Source organism: Anomaloglossus baeobatrachus, chromosome 7, assembly GCF_048569485.1.
Source record: "Anomaloglossus baeobatrachus isolate aAnoBae1 chromosome 7, aAnoBae1.hap1, whole genome shotgun sequence".
Classification (NCBI taxonomy): domain Eukaryota; kingdom Metazoa; phylum Chordata; class Amphibia; order Anura; family Aromobatidae; genus Anomaloglossus; species Anomaloglossus baeobatrachus.
In genome coordinates this window covers 176,086,515-176,102,489 of record NC_134359.1, presented here as the reverse complement: position 1 = coordinate 176,102,489, position 15,975 = coordinate 176,086,515, and positions in this window count along the sequence as shown.

The following is a 15,975-nucleotide window of genomic DNA, read 5'->3' as shown; positions in this document are numbered from 1 at the left end:
CGGTATATACCGAGAGAAGTGAAAGATTTACACTCACCTCAAAGAGTTGTGCCAGTACGCCTTGAGGATCTTCTCAAGGATGAACTGTTTCATAGCTTGGACGCTAGGTTTCTTCTTATATACATAGAAGAACGATTATGCCCCAGGGGTCTGAGAATCGTCAAGGACTCTCCTTTCCCCTTGGACAGTACTTTTTCTGTGGAATGGGATAATATTCTGCAGAAATGTATGCAGGAGATGCTTCAATGTCTCTATAAAAAAAGGGAGACTTTGGCCAAAGAAGCTACCGTTAAGATTTCTGAAGTGTATAATGAATTGAATTTATATGACTTACATTGTGAATTTAAGATATTGAATTCCAGCATCAATACCAAATTAACACAATTAGAACAGGAGACCATTCTCAGAAAATCAAAGAAATTATAGAGGGACAGGCAGGACAAAATTCTGAAAACTGCCCCCCCTACTGGTCATAAAGAGAACATATCTACACCTAATATTATTAATACTAACAGAACCAATAATTTTAAAAGGAAGAAAAGTCAGAATAACAATCGTAATTTTTTTAACAGTAAATTTCACAAAAAACAGAATTTCTCCACTAGCAAAACAAATGAAGAGCGTAGGGATGCACTTGTGTCAGATAAAATAACATCCAATAGCACATCTGTTATCAACGGCACTGCTGAAAAACCCATAACTGAATCTTCAGAGGGGGTAACAAACAATATTATTCACTTTAATAAACCCAAGATCATTGAGACCATCAAGGTTCCCAGGGATCTTGAGGAAACAAAGAGGCAATTAGCTGCCATCAAAGTCCAAATTGATAGACTAAGAAGGGAGAGGGTTTCCTCCCCTATCACTGATCCAATCATTCCAGCTACAACAGGTGAGGGGGTGGAGGATGTTGACCTCATGGACCTATTGGACCTTTCCACACATGAGGAATATATCCCCCTACCTGACACCCCAGTTCCACTCAATGGGTCCTCCACTGAGATCACTACCCCTGAGGTTGAACCCATAAATACTATCATCATTGATAATACAAAAAAGAACAACATGTGTGTTCCTTTTTTATCCCTTGGACGGTTTCAAGTTCCAAACCCCATACAAAGTCCCATAATCAATTATCTAACCTCAAGGGTAGGAAAAAGGAAAAACCCTATAGAGGAACTAGAGCAGGTTGTAGGGTCCAACAAAAAAAGAAAAGAAGAACATACCCTCCTAAATCAAAGCTCGGGCATCTTCAACCTTTCTGGACACGAACTCACAAAAAATGACCGCAGGGTCCTCAATAAAGGACTATTCTTTTGTCCTGATTCTTCCTCTAATGACTTTGAACTCTACTTAGACGTTCAGAGATTTATAAGGAAAATCACGTTGACCAGACATTTCCAAATTCATAAGTCCAAGAAGATTCCAGAAATAATAGATACCACAGATATATGTTTCCATACGGACCTTAGACCAAATTCAAACTTCTACCCTATAAACAGTAAGGGTCACCACATAAAAACTTTCTGCGACCTGGTGTTAGATGATCTGAAAAAACTAAAATTTAATAGGAGATCAAACAAACACAATCTTACCATTGATGAACAGAGGGCAATAAAAACCCTCAAAGAGAACCATAATCTGATCATTAGGCCTGCTGATAAGGGGGGGGGAGTGATCCTGCAGGACAAGGATGCCTATATTAGAGAAGCCCTTAGAAATCTCTCTAATGAGGTCCATTATGAAATCTCAGATGAAAATAAATATACAGTAGCCGTGAATAAATATCAAGCTCTCATACAGGGAGCGATTAGGAATAATATACTCAATGATAGGGAAGGAAAGTTTTTAGAAAATAAACATCCCAAAATGGCCTTTTATTACCATCTCCCAAAGATACATAAAGATCTTACCAACCCTCCAGGTAGACCAATCATTTCTGGGATTGATTCCCTTACGGTCAACTTAGCGACTTACATTGACAAAATTATGAATATTCATGTCACCAGGCTCCGAAGTTATCTTTGTGATTCCATACATCTCATTAATTTCACTAGAGAGATCTTCTGGGGTGATTCATACCTTTTTGTGACATTAGATGTATCTGCATTATATACTAATATTTCCCATGAATTAGGAATGGAGTGTTTTAAACAATATTTATTGATGGATGATAGACTGCCCCCACTACAAAAAGAGTTCATTTTAAAGGGGATGCACTTCATCTTAACTAATAATTTCTTCACCTTCATGGATACCATCTATCACCAGCGGTGCGGGACAGCAATGGGCTCAAAAGTCGCACCGACTTTCGCAAATTTATTCATGGGATGTTTTGAGCAGATTTTTATATATAACTCTCCATATTTTAAACAAATCATCCTTTATAAAAGGTACATCGATGACCTGGTTTTAATTTGGAATAACAGTGATAATAATATACAAGAGTTTGTTGATTTTTTGGGGAATAACAATTGGGGTCTCACTTTCTCTTCAGTGATCCAGAAAGATCAAATAGATTATTTAGATTTGACCCTCGCACACCATAAAGGGGAAATCGTGACCAAAACATTTTTCAAAAAAGTTGACTGTAATGGTTATATTAATTTTTCAAGTGGCCACTATAAAAAATGGCTCACTAATATACCAAAGAATCAATATAAAAGGATTAGGCGGAATTGCACCTCTGACGAGGATTTCCATGAACAAGCCGGCATCATGAAGAGCCGTTTTATTGAAAAGGAATATCCTTTGTCACTTATCAAGAAGGCATATAGAGATTCGAAGCTGCTCAAACAACCAGATCTAATAAAACCAGGTACAAAACCTACCAAGATCAATGATAAGAATTTTACCTCCAATTTTCTTACCACTTATAGTAAAGATTGTGACCAAATAAGGGGGATCTTATCAAGACACTGGGGGATCCTTTTGAATGACCCTTTCTTGAAGGGTAACATTCCTGAGAAACCAGGTATTACCTTCAGAAGGGCTCCTAATTTAAAGAGCATTCTGGCCCCGAGTAGACCAAGAGCCCTTACAATAGGAGTTAAAACACCCAACTCTGGTATGATGGCAGGTTCCTTCAAATGTTTCAGAAAGAATTGCCTGTGTTGTAGATCTATCTCACACAATAGATATAATTTCAAATCCTCCATGGGAGAGGAGTCTTTTCCCATCAAAGTCCACCTTACTTGTCAATCATCCTTTATCATCTATCTAATAGAATGTGAGTGTGGCAAATTATATGTTGGGAGAACAATACAGGAACTCCATAACAGGATCAATTCCCACAGGCATAACATTAAAATTGGTTTTATGCTACATGGGTTATCGAGACACACTACAATTGAGCATGGGAAAAACGCCAGAATAAAAGTCACCCCTATTGACCATATTCCCCCTCAAATTCACAATCGGGTTGAAGTCCTGAACAGAAAAGAGACCTACTGGATCTACAAGCTAAACACCTTGAAGCCAGTAGGTCTCAATGAGGTCACCGACTTCATTAGGTGACCTGCTTACATGCTCTTAATCCACTTCACCTTAAATTCACTATTTATATAATTGAGGTTTTAATAGAAATATAATTTTTATCGTTAAAATTATAAATTTATATATTTTTTTATATTTTTATATACCAATTAGGTCCATTCCTTTACAAATCCCATGATTGTTTTTTCCCTTTTTTCTTTTCTTTTTTTTTTTGATGCATAACCTTATATAGGTCGTATATTTTATATTTATTATATATATTTCAGTGTCCCTCTATATATATGAAATTTATGTATGTGTCCACTATTTTTATATACCAATTTGGTCCATTCCTTTATAGATCCCAGGTTCTTTTTCTTGCTGCATAACATTATATAGGTTGTATAATTTATATTAAATTTATATTCATTATATATATTTCAGTGTCCCTCTATATATATGAAAGAAGGTTCTGATTTTCCCTCTTTGAAAAATATTGTGGACTTACATGTTAGTGTGGAGTTCAGAACTGTGAACCCCAAATTCCTGAATAATGCTTGCTAATTTCCTTATATGTGCGCTACCATTCTGACCAGTTAAAACTTGGTCGGACTGTCAGTTTTACACTAAATTCACTTATGACAAATAACCCTCCCCGTCCCTGAGCTCACAATTCTATTACCTCTGTGAACTCTGTTTCTTTATCAATGAATTTGACCTCAACTAACCTCCAGTTCAGCCGCAGTGCACGGAGACTGGCTGAGTGCAGGGACTCTGCCACCTGCTTCTGTGAACCTGCGATGTGAAAGGAATCACTTTCTTCCGACTTCTTCCTCTTAGAATATAACATCTTTCCCTTTTGTTTACTAGATGCTTCCATATAAAAGCAACTACTCTCAGTGAATTGTTTAATAAACATAACGAACATGTTATACATTTTTTTTTTATACATTTTTTTTTTCTTTCCCCATGTATTTAAAGTCTATGACAGCTGAAAAGCGGCACAGGCCAGTGTCCAATTCCCGGGTGGTACAGACAGTTAGGGCTCTCCACACTAGAGATGAGCGAACCGGTCGTTGATCGGCTCGAGTTCGGTTCGTCGAACGGAGGTCCCGTTCGAGTTCGGTTCGTCGAACGTTCGACGAACCAAACTCGAACCGCATAGGAAACAATGGCAGGCATTCACAAACACATAAAAACACCTAGAAAACACCCTCAAAGGTGTCCAAAAGGTGACAAACAACACAAACACATGGGAAAGTGACAAGGACATATACTAATGCGAAAATAAAAGAGCTGGACAAGGAAAAAAAAGGAGGAGACACAGATATAGGCATGGCACGCCCTTCTAAAATCATGTAAAACACCGCAAGGTGACTCCAAGCAGAGTCTCCCTTTTTTCCAAAAATTGGGCCACACAGACACCCACCCCCTTCAGTGGCAGCACTTGTGCCCCAGTTGTACACTTCACAGGTACATTTGCATCAAGCACATTCAAAAATACGCCATTCTTAACCGTCCCCAGGATGACACCGGGGTAGGTATATAAAGTCTTTGCTGAACCATGACTTGTTCATCTTGGCTCCTTTTTAAAAACACTGTAAGCAAGGGTTACTCCAAGCGGAGTCTCCCTTTTTTCCAAAAATTGGGCCACACACACACCCACCCCTTCAGTGCCAGTAGTTGTGCCCCAGTTGTACACTTCACAGCTAGATTTGCATCAAGCACATTCAAAAATACGCCATTCTTAACCGTCCCCAGGATGACACCGGGGTAGGTAGATAAAGTCTTTGCTGAACCATGACTTGTTCATCTTGGATCATTTTTAAAAACAATGTAAGCAAGGGTTACTCCAAGCGGAGTCTCCCTTTTTTTAAAAAATTGGGCCACACAGACACCCCATCAGTGGCAGCACTTGTGGCCTAGTTGCAAACAGGATGTTTTGATTTGCATCAAGCACATTCCAAATCCACAAGCATTTACTCTCCCCAGGATGACACAGGGGTAGTATATTCCTTGTGGATCCATGACTTGTTCATTTTGATGAACGTTAGTCTGTCCACATTGTCACTGGACAGACGCGTGCGCTTATCTGTCAGCACACACCCAGCAGCACTGAAGACACGTTCAGAGACAACGCTGGCAGCTGGACACGACAAAATCTCCAAGGCATAACTGGAGAGCTCTGGCCATTTTTCAAGATTTGAAGCCCAAAATGAGCAAGGCTCCATTTGCAAAGTCATGGCATCAATGTTCATTTGGAGATACTCCTGTATCATCCTCTCCAGCCATTGACTATGTGTCAGACTTGTTGTCTCTGGTGGCCTTGCAAAGGACGGTCTAAAAAAATTATGAAAAGATTCCATAAAATTGCGGTTACCAGCACCAGATACGGTGCTACTGGTACGGGTAGACTGTTGAAGATGACGAGACTGTTTCATGTTTGTCAAGTTACAACTGGGAGATTCACTTCCTGTACCTGCACGGTTGTTTGGTGGAAAAGCCGAGCTAAGATCGAGTAACAGCTTCTGCTGATAGTCCTGCATACGTGCGTCCCTTTCTATGGCTGGAATTATGTCACAAAATTTGGACTTGTACCGGGGATCTAATAGTGTGGCAAGCCAGTAGTCATCATCACTTCTAATTTTGACAATACGAGGGTCATGTTGGAGGTAGTGTAGCAAGAAGGCGCTCATGTGTCTTGCGCAGCCATGCGGACCAAGTCCACGCTGTGTTTGTGGCATAGAGGTGCTAACCGTTCTTTCTTCCTCTGACATCTCCCCCCAACCTCTTTCAACTGAAATTTGACCAAGGTCTCCCTCATCCGCTGAGTCTTCCATGTCCATGGACAGTTCGTCATCCATTTCTTCATGTTCTCCTGCACCTTCCTCAACATTTCGCCTGCTACCATGTGCCCTTGTTGATCCCTGTCCCCCATGGTCCCATGCCTGCCGCGTTGGTGATGATGAACGTCTGGACATTGGTGATGTTGTCCCTTGCGCATATGAATCCTCCTGTAGTTCCTCCCCTTCCTGTTGTCCCACCCCCTGACTCCGAATAGTGTTTAGCGTGTGCTCCAGCATGTAAATGACTGGAATTGTCATGCTGATAATGGCATTGTCAGCGCTAAACATATTCGTCGCCACGTCGAATCTGTGCAGAAGGGTGCATAGGTCCTTGATCTGAGAAAAACTACATCAGGGTGATCTGCCCCACCTCTGCATCTCGTTGGCCCAGGCTATACATCATGACATATTGCACCAGGGCTCGGCGGTGCTGCCACAGTCGCTGTAACATGTGGAGAGTCGAATTCCAGCGTGTTGCCACATCGCATTTCAGGCGATGAACCGGCAGGCCGAAAGACTTCTGGAGCGATGCAAGTCGCTCAGCTGCGGCGGTTGAACGGCGGAAGTGAGCAGACAGTTTTCGTGCCCTGGTCAGAAGGCCATCTAGGCCGGGATAGTGTGTTAAAAATTGCTGGACAACAAGGTTCAACACGTGAGCCATACAAGGCACGTGTGTCACCTTGCCCAGGCGAAGGGCCGCACCCAGGTTTGCAGCATTGTCGCACACGGCCTTACCAGGCTGCAGGTTGAGTGGAGACAACCATTTATTAAACTCGGACCGCAGAGCTGACCACAACTCCTCAGCTGTGTGACTCCTATTCCCAAGACATGTCAAGCTAAAGACCACCTGATGCCGTTGCGCTCTGCTGCAGCATAGTAATGAGGGGTGCGTGATTCCTTCTGCGCAGTGAGAACGCTGGTGGCCTGACCAGGCAGGCTTGGGGCGGAGGTGGAGGACCCAGATGAGGTGGAGGAGGCAGAAGCAGTGGCGGAATTTGGACAGACAGAGGATTGACACGCAAGTCGTGGGGACGGCAAGACTTGTGCAGCAGACCCTTCACCATCTATCACCATAGTTACCCAGTGCCCAGTCAGCGACATGTAACGTCCCTGTCCATGCTTACTGGTCCAAGTATCGGTGGTGAAATGCACCCGTTGACACACAGAGTTTCTCAAGGAAGCGGTGATGTTGTGTGCGACATGCTGGTGTAGCGCGGGCACACCTTTCTTAGAGAAGTAGTGGCGACTGGGCATCTGGTACTGGGGCACAGCGACACGCATAAGGTCTCTAAAATCCTGTGTGTCCACCAGGCGGAAAGGCAGCATTTCGGTAGCCAAGAGCTTACAGAGGGATAAAGTCAACCTCTTAGCTTTGTCATGGGTCACAGGAAATGGCCTTTTATTTGTCCACATCTGAGGGACAGAGATCTGGCTGCTGTGTGTAGACGGTGTTGAGTAGGGTGTCTCTGGAAAAATGCAGCTTTGTGAGGAAAGTGCAGGCGTAGACATGATGTTCCCTTCATCCAACGTTGGTGCTATCGATGTCCGAGAGAGCTGTACACACGCACTTGTTTCCCCTTCCAAACCAACTGACGACCTACCAAGCAAACTGCCTGTTGCGGTTACAGTGGTGGAAGTTGTGCGTAGAAAACCAGGTGTGACAGCTGTCCCCACAGTCCTAGAAGATGAAGAGCGTGCGGATGCACTAGAAGGGGCAGGCGGTGGATGGTCCACTCCGCTAGGCCGCATTGCAGCATGGTGAGCTTCCCACCGGGACATATGATATTTATTCATGTGACGATTCATGGAAGAAGTTGTTAAACTGCTGAGGTTTTGACCTCTACTAACAGAATTATGACAAATTTTACAGATCACATAATTTGGGCGATCTTTTGCTATGTCAAAAAAGGACCAGGCTAGGCAAGGCTTAGAGGGCATGCGACCTGTTGATCCACCCCGACTAGTGCTCAGAGGCAGAGTGGTGGCTGAGGATGCAGTTGTAGACGTGCTACCAGTACTCCTCCTCTGTCCAGGAAGGCGCAAGGTAACTTCGTCATCAGTTGCATCCTCCTCCACCACCTCTGTTGACCTCCTCGAGTGCCTGACTGTGGGTTGACAGTAGGTGGGATCTAGAACTTCATCATCAATTGTTGTGTTTGCACTCCCCTCCCCCTCAGACCGAGCCTCTTCTTGCCCTGACCGAATATTTAAGTTGTCATCCCAATCTGGAATCTGCGTCTCATCGTCATCAGTATGTTCCTCATTGTCTATAACAACAGGTGTTACAGTTGATGAAAAAGGGTCAACATTATGCTCAGAAACTTGGTCCTCACGGCCTGAATCAGAGTCACAAATGTTCTGGGCATCACTGCAGACCATTTCCTGGTCTGTACTCACTGTAGCTTGGGAGCAGACCTCTGATTCCCAGGCTATAGTGTGACTGAACAGCTCTGCAGACTCAGCCATCTCAGTTCCACCATACTGTGCAGGGCGGATGGAGACTTCAGAGCTGGGAGAAAGCAAGTTTGATTGGGATGACAACTCAGAAGACTGGTGTTTTTTGGATGCGGTAGTTGAGGTGGCAGAGAGGGCACTTGTTGGACCACTTGAGATCCATTCAAGTATTTTCCTTTTTTGGCCATCATCTACCTTTGTTCTAGTTGTCCGTGTCCGTAAAAAAGGGAGCACATCGGATTGTCCACGGTAAGTAGTAGACATCTTACTTTTGCTGGAAGATGGTCTATCTTCAGCAGATGTTAATGGAGCTTTGCCACCTTCCCCACGGACAAACCCTTTTTTTCCTTTTCCAACACGCCTCTTACCCTTTCCACCAGCATCGCTCATTTTGCCACTCATTTTGATTGCGACAAGATTGTGCACTTAAAATGTGGTAGTAAAAATTGAGGTGGTGTAGATTGCAGCGGTGGTCTATCTTTATTTACAGCAGAATAAACAACAATAATTATCACTGACAATGCAACTACGGCCCTTAAACTGGCAGCAGTGTTTGCTAGTATAATGGCTTAGTAACAATGAGTTTGAGTGTGCAATGCAGGCAGAGGTGCTGCAAATATCTTTGAACTTGTGGGACGATACAGAAGTCCAACAGCCACGTTTAGGATGCCACTAAGTTCACTCAGTGTTTGCTAGTATAATGGCTTAGTAACAATGAGTTTGAGTGTGCAATGCAGGCAGAGGTGCTGCAAAAATCTTTGCACTTGTGGGACAATACAGAAGTCCAACAGCCATGTTTAGGATGCCACTAAGTTCACTCAGTGTTTGCTAGTATAATGGCTTAGTAACAATGAGTTTGAGTGTGCAATGCAGGCAGAGGTGCTGCAAATATCTTTGCACTTGTGGGACGATACAGACGTCCAACAGCCACGTTTAGGATGCCACTAAGTTCACTCAGTGTTTGCTAGTATAATGGCTTAGTAACAATGAGTTTGAGTGTGCAATGCAGGCAGAGGTGCTGAAAATATCTTTGCACTTGTGGGACAATACAGAAGTCCAACAGCCACGTTTAGGATGCCACTAAGTTCACTCAGTGTTTGCTAGTATAATGGCTTAGTAACAATGAGTTTGAGTGTGCAATGCAGGCAGACGTGCTGCAAATATCTTTGCACTTGTGGGACGATACAGAAGTCCAACAGCCACGTTTAGGATGCCACTAAGTTCACTCAGTGTTTGCTAGTTTAATGGCTTAGTAACAATGAGTTTGAGTGTGCAATGCAGGCAGAGGTTGCTTGGACCTGTCCCGCCCACAGCCATGACTCAGTCATGGGTACGGGATTGAAATAGACCAGGTGAGTGCTGCTAAGAGCAGTTCTACTATTCATATGTGAGGCCGTATGGCACATTTTATAAAAATATTTTAGTGTAGGACTGCCTCAAATGAGATTTGCCGTGACGTGGTGAGGCAGCTCAAGAAATTGCAATTTTTTGCCAAAAATCTCAAAATTTTTTATAATAAGTACAGTTTGGAATTGTTAGTGCTGAAGTGGACATTTAGTGCTGGCTTTTTGTTTTTTCTTCATTGAATTGGTCGGTGGTTGACCTCCACCTTGCTATGCACCCCAATTTGGGATGTATTCCATCTGTCTAGATTTTGGCGGTTGGTGACTGTTCACATTAAGTCATCAGGCCTTGTCCACAGGCTATTTACTTCATGCAGCATTTGCTTGGACCTGTCCCGCCCACAGCCATGACTCAGTCATGGGTACGGGATTGAAATAGACCAGGTGAGTGCTGCTAAGAGCAGTTCTACTATTCATATGTGAGGCCGTATGGCACATTTTATAAAAATATTTTAGTGTAGGACTGCCTCAAATGAGATTTGCCGTGACGTGGTGAGGCAGCTCAAGAAATTGCAATTTTTTGCCAAAAATCTCAAAAATTTTTATAATAAGTACAGTTTGGAATTGTTAGTGCTGAAGTGCACATTTAGTGCTGGCTTTTTGTTTTTTCTTCATTAGTATAATGGCTTAGTAGCAATGAGTTTGAGTGTGCAATGCAGGCAGAGGTGCTGCAAATATCTTTGCACTTGTGGGACAATACAGAAGTCCAACAGCCACGTTTAGGATGCCACTAAGTTCACTCAGTGTTTGCTAGTATAATGGCTTAGTAACAATGAGTTTGAGTGTGCAATGCAGGCAGAGGTGCTGCAAATATCTTTGCACTTGTGGGACAATACAGAAGTCCAACAGCCACAATTAGGATGCCACTAAGTTCACTCAGTGTATGCTAGTATAATGGCTTAGTAACAATGAGGTTGAGTGTGCAATGCAGGCAGAGGTGCTGCAAATATCTTTGCACTTGTGGGACAATACAGAAGTCCAACAGCCACGTTTAGGATGCCACTAAGTTCACTCAGTGTTTGCTAGTATAATGGCTTAGTAACAATGAGTTTGAGTGTGCAATGCAGGCAGAGGTGCTGCAAATATCTTTGCACTTGTGGGACGATACAGAAGTCCAACAGCCACGTTTAGGATGCCACTAAGTTCACTCAGTGTTTGCTAGTATAATGGCTTAGTAACAATGAGTTTGAGTGTGCAATGCAGGCAGAGGTGCTGCAAATATCTTTGCACTTGTGGGACGATACAGAAGTCCAACAGCCACGTTTAGGATGCCACTAAGTTCACTCAGTGTTTGCTAGTATAATGGCTTAGTAACAATTAGTTTGAGTGTGCAATGCAGGCAGAGGTGCTGAAAATATCTTTGCACTTGTGGGACAATACAGAAGTCCAACAGCCACGTTTAGGATGCCACTAAGTTCGGAGCTAGGCGCTGCGCCAGCGGTGACTGACACCAAGGACGCAGAAGAGATAATGGCGTGCTGGAGGAAAATGTCCGTTTTTATAATGCAGGGACATGTGACATGGACATCCTATCACACATGCCGTTGCTTCTCTGGCTAAAAGTACACTTAGCTGTGTTTGTGTCTGGGATTGGCTGACATGCTGGCCCGCCCCACTAGACGCGCGTGCATAGGGAAGGAAGACAAGGAAAAAAAAAAAAAATGGCGATCACCATTATCCATACAGCAGTGATCTGAATGCGCTGTTCCCGCACACTATACACTGAAATTTCATAATAGTGTGAGTCACAGAGTGACTTACACTATTACAGCGGAAAGCCAGCTAGTAATTAGCTGGTCTTTTTGCTGCTAGAACCGTTCTCGAACGTATCTAGAACTATCGAGCTTTAGCAAAAAGCTCGAGTTCTAGTTCTATCTAGAACAGCCCCCAAAATCACTCGAGAAGCGAACTGGAGAACCTCGAACCATGAATCGCTCAACTCTACTCCACACCCCTATCCATGCATACTAACCGTATGGGATAACTGTTTCTAGTACAAATAGGATTCTGATAACCCCTGAATTAATTATTTATATATATTTTTATACACTTCCTCTTAATTTAACCCATAATATCCTGTTTTTATCGATTTGTAACATGTTGTATAGGAACGTCTATCCTTTTCCATGAAATGCTTTCTATTTTGATGTTTTTTAATGTTTTCCTGTTATGTGCGTCATTGCAGCCCGCCAGTTTTTTTATTTTGGGGGCGTTGCTTATGTCTTTTTTTTTTTTCTCCCTTGTCTTGTATTTATGCTGCGTTTTGTGAATCAGCAGCAGATATGTTAATTTTGTGCCTCATGTCCTGATGAAGGGAGCAGAGCTCCTGAAACGCATAGACTCAAGCTACAATAAAGGAACATGGAATATCTTCTCGTCCTTGGCTCATCCCATGCCCTGGTGCGGTGGCAAACGGGGTAATATAAGGGGTTAATACCAGATGTGTAATGTCACCTGGCATCAAGCCCTGGGGATGGTGAGGTCAGGCGTCTATCAGATACCCGACATCACCAACCCAGTCAGTAATAAAAAAAAAATAGACGACAAACACATTTTTATTTGAAAAAACACTGCCCAACACATTGCCTCTTTCACCAATTTATTAGAAAGAAAAACAAATCCAGGTCTGCTGTAATCCAAGCGGTTCCCATGACGATCCGTACCATAGAGACTTTCCCAGTCAATGAAGAACAGAATGTTCCCCATTGGCTGGGAGAGCAATGCAGTGACCTGAGCTAACATCAGAAGGTCAGCCCAGGTCAATGTAGGGCATGACAAGTGCTGCTGTCAGCGAGGTACATTACCTGCGCTGATCTCCTGCCCATGACATCACCGCTAGTGACAGTCTCGGGCCGCAGTGACAGATGTGAAGCGGCAGCCATGGAGGACAATGTCAGCGCTGAGGTCGGGAGGCAGGACTTCATCACCGCAGGTAAGCCGAGCGGGGCCATGTGTGTGGTGCGAGGTGGCCGGAGCCTAGCGAAGTAATGTGTGCGGGTGCGAGGTGGGTGGAGCCTAGCGGGGTAATGTGTGCGGTGCGAGGTGGGTGGAGCCTAGCGGGGCTATGTGTGGGCGGAGCCTAGCGGTGTAATGTGTGTGGTGCGAAGTGGGCGGAGCCTAGCGGGGCTATGTGTGCGGTGTGAGGTGGGCGGAGCCTAGCAGGGTAATGTGTGCGGGTGTGAGGTGGGCAGAGCCTAGCAGGGTAATGTTTGCGGTGCAAGGTGGGCGGAGCCTAGCGGGGCTATGTGTTCGGTGCGAGGTGGGCGGAGCCTAGCGGGGTAATGTGTGTGGGTGTGAGGTGGGCAGAGCCTAGCGGGGTAATGTGTGCAGGTGCGAGGTGGGCAGAGCCTAGCGGGGCTATGTGTGTGGGTGCGAGGTGGGCGGAGCCTAGTGGGGCCATGTGTCCGGGCGGCGGAGTGCGAAGTGGGTGGAGCCTAGCGGGACCATGTGGCGCTGAGGACGTCAGTGCCGGGGACTGCATGGCTGGGGACAGGTGAGTGTGTGTGTGTGTGTACATGCTGAGTGCAGGAGGGGGCAGAGCCTAGCGGGGAGGTGTCAGCTCCCTGCACGCGTATCCAGGGTAAATATCGGGTTACTAACCAAAGCGCTTTGCTTTTATACCCGATGTTTATCTTGGTTACCAGCTTCTGGCAGGCTGCCAGCGATGGCTCCCTGCACACTGTAGCTGTAAAAAGCCCTGCTTTTGCTTATAGAACTGTTCTCGAACGTAACTAGAACTATCGAGCTTTAGCAAAAAGCTTGAGTTCTAGTTCAATCTAGAACACCCCCCAAAATCACTCGAACCGCGAACTGGCGAACCTCGAACCGCGCTGAACTCTAGTGGGCACGCTCGCTATGTGCTCACTTCTATCGTTCGCACCCAGCAGTTCAACAACTTTCATCGCTACAGAAGTCTTTACGTCTGGTGGGTAAAAGGCTGAAATGCGATGTGGCGACACGCAGAAATTTGAATCTGCACATGTTGCAGCGTCTGTGGCAGCACCGCCGAGCCCTGCTGAAATACGTTATGACGTATACCCTGGGCTAACTTGATCCAGAGGTGGTGCAGATCACGCTGCTGGAGTGGTGTCAGATCAAGGACCTATGCACCCTTCTACACAGTTTGCAAATGTCGATGAAGATGTTTAGCACTGGCGATGCCATTCTCAGCGTGACAATTCTGGTCATCTACATGATGGAGCACACTGTAAGCATTATTCGGAGTCAGGTGTTGGGAAAAGAGGAAGGGGAGGAAGTACAGGAGGAGTCATATGCGGAAGGGATAACAAGATCTACAAGGTCCAGACTGTCAGCGGCACCTAGGCGGCAGTCATGGTGGGGGAGAGGGATTAACAAGGGCGCATAGTATCAGCAAAACTGTTGAGGAAGGTGCGGGAGCCCATGAAGAAATGGAGGACGAACTGGCGATGGGCATGGAAGACTCAGCAGATGAGTGAGAGCTTGCTCACATTTCGGTTCTGCGAGGTTAGGGGGAGAGGGCAGAGGAAGGAGGCACGATTCTCACCTCTCCGCCACCAACACACCAAGACTTGGTCCTCCTGGATGCACAAGACACATGAGCGGCTTCTTGCTGCACTACCTACAACATGACCCTCGAATTATACGAATTTGATGTAATGCTGACTACTGGGTTACCACACTGTTAGACCCCCGGTACAAGACAAAATTTGGCGAAATAATTACGGCCATAGAAAGGGACGCACGTATGCAGAAGGTGGTACGCAATCTTAGATCTGCTTTTCCACTAAACACCAGTGGTGCACAGAGTGAATCTCAACGCTTTGTCATGGATAGGAATAAATGGACTTTTACTTGTCCACATCTGAGGGACCGAGGGCTGGCTGCTGTGCTGAGACGGCGTTGAGTACGGTGTCCTTTGGTCATATACAAAATGAGTTGAAAAAGGACAGATGCTGGTGGAAAGGGGAACAGGTGTGTTGGAAAGGGGAAAAAAGTTTGTGTCCGTGGGTTTGGTGGTTAAGCAACAGTAACATTTGCTAAAGAAACAACATCTGTTATGGTGGGACTGGCAGATTTGCATAAGGTGGTATATACTATGTTACCGCTATATAAAAAAATTAAGAAGGAAAGAAAGAGAAAGGTATATATCCCCATCGCCAGTCGGTGTCCACCGTGCTCCCAGATGGAAAAGGAGAGGTTGGCAACTGGAAGGTTAGGTGGAGGATACAGAGCTGGGTGGCTCTGAAACTAATAGTAGCCTGAACCGAGTTAGACGACAATCGGATCTGGAGACTGGGAGCCCTGTTAGCGTCACAGGGTCCACATGCCCACCCAGTGCAGGAACTCCCTGTTAACAACACAGGGGCCATTGGGTACGCTGTATGTGTGTGCAGGTGCCACACCTGTGGACAGCAGGCGCATCAGGCCTGTTAATGCCACTGGGCTGCACTAGCGGGACTGGTAGGACAGGAGCTGGTCTTAACCATTCTGCGTTACCAACTGTGGTGGTGGCCTGCATCGATGCCCTATCCCTGCCTACCTCTGGCCTAAAGCCGCAATGGGTTCAACACATGGAGGTGTGCTCTTTCAGAGCATAATAGAAGACTGTGCACCTCCTTGTTTTCTCCAGCCCCTTTTATAACCTGGGTCCACCCCAAACCAGGGTGGACCACAATGCACCTTTTGGAGACAAAAGCAGAGTGACACGTCATGAGTGGCATAAGTAGCGTCCTCCTCTGAACCGCCACTTCAATGATGACCTCATGGCAGCCATGACCCAAACACCTCACCAGTCATCGTCTGACCAACAATAATGA